Below are 6,476 nucleotides of genomic sequence, written 5' to 3'. Positions count from 1 at the left end.
TTTTTATTAATTTGAATCGGCATCCCTACAATACAATTTTTCATGCATACAAAGTCCATTAAATACTCCAATAAAAATTTGGTGCTTTTTTAAATTCAAAACTTGGCAACACTGGCAGTGACTAAAGTGTTTTCGGGTCATCGGGGCGTATGCGGATGCCTTGCCCGTGGAGAAGCTAAAGCAGTAAGTACTCGTAAATGTGTTCATACCTACATAATAGTTTCGTTCCTCAACTTTTCTGGATAAAAACTGTCAAAAACCAAAGTTGCTCTCAGAGAAAGAGAGAAAAACCAAAAGGTACGGAACGCTTTTCGGGTAAAAACTGCTAGAACTGTCAAATACACCGTGGACGTTTTTTCATTTTCCGGGTAAAACCTTGCAACTTCTGACAAAGAGAGGACCGATTTTACTCTCCCGTTTTCCCCTACTTTACCAGAGAACCGAGCACGGAAACGCTTTCTGGTAAAATCCTGTGAATACTTGCAACTTCTTGCGAGTTAGGGAACACAACCAATGTATGTCTTGTCTTCGTGCTCAATTGTGTCGTTTGATTTGTTTGGCTGTGCGGGCGGGCGGTTTGCTTACATTTGCCACTATCAACCGACAAACTGCGCAAGGACATTTTTACATTACAAGCACCACCACATATACATACATAAGCTCGTTTTCTTCTGCACTTTGTTTTTGTTTTTGCACAATTTATTTGATACGATCTATCGACGTTGGGAAGGAGAAGTAGGACATTTGTGTTTGTTTCCTTCTTTTTCGTCTGACTTCGAGCGGCTTGAATAGCAAACGAAAAAATCAAAACAAATTTCTAAGAAATTCCATTCCTTTAGCAATCGAACGAATAGTCGTGTTGGAGCGTTCGCGTTTAACAGTTGTTTGTTTGCTTACCGAAATTTGTACTCTTTGGCGAGTGAACTAAAAACTATTTTCAAACTTTGTTTTATTGTTAGTACATTTTTGTGGCTTTTGTGAGTGTTTTAGTGAGTTAAAGTTTAAAAGAATTAAGAAAAAAACACAAATAACATTTCAACATCACAACGCATAAAGGGATTGCCGTTAAAATTCTCGTTCTACAAATCGCGTGTCTATCGAAATAGGTGAAGCTGTTGTCTGTTGAAAATAGCTTGTTATAAGCGCAGACTGACCCTTCAGTGGGTTAAAGTGCATTATCCTTGCTGGCGTCAGGTGTTAATGCCCTGCTGTGGACGTATGAAAAATCAATAAAATAGCAATTTAAGCAATTTAGAATCTTACAGCTGCATTGAAGGATACTTATTTATAAACAAATGGCTTTACTTATGTGCATTTGAGCCTAATAAGTAAAAGGCATTTTTAAAAAAAGTTTCAGAAATTATTTTATAGAACACAAGCGAAGTAAGAGGAAGTGTGAATGCAGCCACAAATAACTTTTTATTTCAAATTTTTAGATTTTTTTTCTTACATTTAGTTGCTTACTCTCGTCTACTACCACGCTCTATAATTGAACAGTGCCGTAAAGGAATTCCCAATGCAGTAATTTCTCAATGCACGGTGTCTCATTTCGTAACCTATGCAAATATTTTAACTTTTTCTTTGACAAAATGGTTTATTTTATTTATTTGTTTATTAATATAACCTTTAACAAAATTTCTAAACAGCAATGCAATTTTTTGGGTTATCGCAATTAGATTCAATTAAAAGCATATCAGTTATTGTTATAAAACTACTAATTTTAAATCCAAAATATAAACGCAGATCACTGATAAAAATTTATATCTCTCGCCCTTTGCGCGAAATTATCCTATGTGCCAGAAACCAAATTTAACAGAAGAGCAGTTTTTTCTTCTTTTAAATTTTTCTCAATTCGTTAAATTTTTTTGTAATTTATTGAAATTTAGGCCTTTTCTAATGGAAACTCTGTGCTTAGTATCTATAGTATTTCTGAAGCAGCATCTAAGCGAAACGGCAACGTTGGATACAGCTGAAAATTAGAAAATAAGAACAAGAATCTTAACGTCGCTTGAACAAAATTGTTTGGATTTATAGAAAACAGAAATAATTTGACGATCGTCGATCAAAAACATTGATTTTTATTTTATTTGTGCTCAGTATCTATAGTATTTCTGAAGCAGCGAAAAAACTTGAATTTTTTCCATGCACAACATATTTTAAAATTCATCTTTAAATTTTAATTTTCAGACACTTTTGCGTTGGTGACCTGTTGAATTTGAATGAGAAGACCTATAGTAAAATTCTCCGACCTTCCAAAATTATTTTTTGAAAGGTTTCTTATAGTAAGGGTCGAGCGGACCCGTTTAGGCGGGAGGTGATGGGTTAAAATGTTCTCTGAAAATATTTCTCATGCAATTTTAATATCTATCTTAACCTTAAGTTTCGCTCAGACATTTATTTTAACCATTCTATCATTTTGCTGAAAACTACAACCCGTATCATATGGACAAGCGCGCCATATATTGACAAGTTTTAGTAATTTATAATTTTCTTAATTAAGTTTAGTTTTTTTTCATAAAAATATAGTTCATTCTTTAACAAAGACCGAATGAATTTAAATTTCAAAGTATGTGGAAAATTTAAAAAAATCAACAAACTGTCGTAAAAATTTCGAGTCGAGAGTTAACCTTTTCATATCTCGTCAAATAAGGTAAAGTTAGCAAAGTATCCACAGGCATTACGCTAATACAAATACATTAACAGCTAGATATATACCTCTAGCAATATTTGCCTGACTTCACACTGTATATGTGCATTAGGTTGGTCCAAAAATGCATGAGAAAAGATAAAGCCGGAAATTTCGCACCAAAGGATTGTTCTGTATTGAAAAAATAATATCCAGTGGTTTATTGTACCGCTATTTAATACTAGGGATTTTTTTCTTTTCATTTTTATATTAAAAAATGGTTAAATAAAACTTTGGGTATTATTATTGAAATACTCCAAAGTTTCTTGATTGAAAAATATTGATTTACAAGAATTCTGTACCATTTCTACGAAAAACTGTATTTCCCCATATAAAATACATGGATAACTTTGAGCTCTATATAAATGTTTTTTGATTTCAACAAACAAACAAAAGAAACAGAGGTATAATTTTTTTCGGCATAAAACAATCTTAGTGGTTGAGAGCATTAAAACTCCGACTTTACTTTTATTTTTTGACCACCCTAACGTACATATTCTTTTTTTTTTAAATATCCTCTGTGCCTTTTCTGCAATCCTTTAATCATTTTTTAGTTTCTTTCTTTGTTTGATTCTCAACTTTATGTTCTTGCACTACCACCTACTACTCTACTGTTTGCCATCAGCGCAGTTCTATCGATAGCAATCAAATGCCGATTGCCGCAACAATGGCGTCGAAAACTTTGCCGCAAAATGATATTATTCATACCCCACAACCGTCTGTGCTTGCATTAGATACCCTTACGGAAAACCATAGCACACACACACACAAGTAAAAGCACTAAAGCGTGCAAGCCATTTGAATGTCCATATATGTATAAGTAGTACACTCCAAAGCACTTGAATGGGGACAATGCTTTTTCGCTTTTTTCTTTAACTATTTTTCTTTCATTTCATTTCCATTATTTTTTAATTGAAATACTTAGTACAGTCAATCTGGCTATATTTGTAGATGTACCTGGAAAATACTCCCCACAGGATAAAAATAGTACCATTGTTCAGAAAAATATTTTAATCAAAATAAGAAAATTTTTCACTCTCACCGCGTTATTTCAATACATATGCCCGGTAATTGTCAATAGTTTTTAATTAATTAAACATATTTACTGTCAAATTGAAAGATAGAATGGTTTTTTATTTTAATTCAAATATTTTTCTGAACACAAATTCCTGCATGGAGTTTTTTCCACCTTAAGCATTTTTTGAATATGCTAAAAATTACCATTGATTTTTGAAAAATTTTTACTGACGCTCTGCTGCAATTTTTCTAAATAAAAAAAGGCGACCCTTCGGTAACTGAGAAAAAAAATATAGAAATTTCGATGAAAATTGTATGACTTTTTAAAAGTTTGGAACTTGCGTTTATATGGTTTTTGTTAGAGAAAAAAGTGAAAAAGCGTTGTCCCTATTCAAGTGCATGTTAGTGTATGTATGTACACAAATATCGTTCAAAGGGTTTTACGAGCGCCAAACTACATAGGCAACACGGCGTATGCGGCGTCGGTGCCAGTGGCTGTGATTGCGAATTCCTATTGAACCGTACTGAAAATAGAAAATCGCATGCAAATTAGTAATAGCAAAGTTTTTTGAAGTTTCAATAGTACCAACTTTCAACTTTATTGTCAACATAAACTGCAGCCACCAAGAAGAACGTGAACGTGCGCTTGTACGGCAAATTGAAAGGAAGTGTTTTGCATACAAGTTTGTAGGTTAAAAACCAAAAGGGCAAACAATACTGAAAGTGTTATCCAGCGCATTAGAATATGCAAATATAGCAATGACTTGACGGCTTAGCTGCTCATTGAGCAATAATGGTTATACATATGTATGTACATAAGTGCAAGCACATTCATTTATACATTTGCACAAATGTATGTACACATACATATGCACATTAGGGTGGTCCAAATATGCATGCGAAAAAGTAAAGTCGGAATTTTAATGCCGCCATCCCCTAGGATGGTTCTATACCGTAAAAATATGTTCCTATTTTTTTTTTTTAAATCAAAAAATATTTAGGGGGTCTCAAAGCGCTCAAAGTTTTCCATGTATTTTATATGGGGAAAGACAACTTTTCGTAGAAATAGTGTAGAAGTCTGAAAATCAAAATTTTTCGATCGGAAAACTCCCTTTCTCTTCAAGAGACTTTCAATAATAATACCCAAGTGTTACTTTTACCATTTTTTCATGGTAACTGTATTTTATACGACCGACAAAAAAACCAGAAAATGCAATGAGGGGGACTAATAAAAAATCTTTAGTATTAAAAAATGGTTAAATAAACAAATGGATATAAATATTGGAAGTCTCCTGAAGAGAACCAGAGTTTTCCGATCGCGAAATATTGGTTTTTAACAAATCCGTACCAATTATACGAAAAGTTGTTTTTTCCCAATATAAAATACATGGAAATTTTTGAGCGCTTTGAGCCCCCTAAATATTTTTTGATTTAAAAATAAAGAAAGTAGGGGTACATTTTCTTCGATATAGAACAATCCTTGGAGATGGCAGCACTAAAATTACGACTTTACTATTTTTGGACCACCTTAATATACATACATACATATATACTCTCTCATAATTCTATTTCTGACTAAATGTGTGTAATTGATATCAGGAGGTACTCAAGTCGATTTTAGTACGAAAGAATTCACGTTTTATGTTGTATGGTTAAATATTCTAAGAGGGTCGAGTCCTTTGCTTGCAATGAGAATTAGTGTATTTATTTTTGCTTAGGAGCGCTTGAATGAATTTTAGATGCAACTATCGCGACAACTGACCTGGTTTCATTTATACGCGTTACTTTTTATAGGCGCATACAGGAAACAAAAGCTATTCATATTGCATTGTTAACCAGTTAATGTCGTCCCTTAAAATACTTAAATTTTGTTTAGAAAATTGTTGAATAACTTATGGCGTATCTATATATATAAAATTCAAATTATGTATGTACCTATAGACACACTTGGCTCCTAAACGAATAAGCCGATCGTAACCAAATTTTACACACGCACTGGATATCTTCCAGGGATGGTCACAGGGTAAAAAATATTTTGATATATAAAGGGGGCGTGGCCCCAAAACGTGGACCCGGGTAACCTTAGGATGTATTTGTTTAATATGGGTATCAAATTAAAGCTGTTCATGAGCGCTTTAAGATAGAGCACTTTTCAATATAGCTGGGTGACTAGGGTCTCCAGATATAGACCAAAATGTGGACCTGGGTAACCTTGGGTGTATTTGTTCAATATGGGTATCAAATGAAAGCCGTTCATGAATGCTTTAAGATTGAGCACTTTTCATATAGCTGGGTGACTAGGGTCTCGAGATATAGACCAAAACGTGGACCTGGGTAACCTTGGGTATATTTGTTCAGTATGGGTATCAAATGAAAGCTGTTCATGAATGCTTTAAGATTGAGCACTTTTCATATAGCTGGGTGACTAGGGTCTCGAGATACAGACCAAAACGTGGACCCGGGTAACCTTAGGATGTATTTGTTTAATATGGGTATCAAATTAAAGCTGTTCATGAACGCTTTAAGATAGAGCACTTTTCATATAGCTGCGTGACTAGGGTCTCGAGATATAGACCAAAACGTTGACCTGGGTAACCTTGGGTGTATTTGTTCAATATGGGTATCAAATGAAAGCTGTTCATGAATGCTTTAAGATTGAGCACTTTTCATATAGCTGGGTGACTAGGGTCTCGAGATATAGACCAAAACGTGGACCTGGGTAACCTTGGGTGTATTTTTTCAGTATGGGTATCAAATGAAAGCTGTTCATGAA

General features: G+C 33.9%; 1 protein-coding gene across 18 annotated transcripts in view; it reads left to right on the top strand.

The window, feature by feature from the left end:
* The first annotated feature begins 866 nt into the window (after positions 1 to 866).
* The window catches only part of LOC108370921 (proline-rich protein HaeIII subfamily 1-like), a 12,477-nt gene continuing 6,867 nt past the window's right edge, over positions 867 to 6,476 (top strand). For 3 of the 18 annotated variants that reach the window (XM_017626372.1, XM_017626371.1, XM_017626370.1), the window contains exon 1: positions 867 to 954. The gene's annotated coding sequence lies outside the window, so the exon portion shown is untranslated. Of the gene's footprint in view, positions 1,217 to 5,579; positions 5,607 to 6,476 lie in introns of those variants that run through there. The other 15 variants (XM_017626368.1, XM_017626367.1, XM_017626366.1 and 12 more) reach the window with 8 other exon arrangements.

The sequence above is a fragment of the Rhagoletis zephyria genome, unplaced genomic scaffold (genome assembly GCF_001687245.7).
Source record: "Rhagoletis zephyria isolate East Lansing unplaced genomic scaffold, Rhagoletis_zephyria_1.1 Rzeph_scaffold_04579, whole genome shotgun sequence".
Lineage (NCBI taxonomy): Eukaryota > Metazoa > Arthropoda > Insecta > Diptera > Tephritidae > Rhagoletis > Rhagoletis zephyria.
Note: the sequence above shows the minus strand (reverse complement) of the source record. Positions and strands in the feature narration are given on the sequence as shown.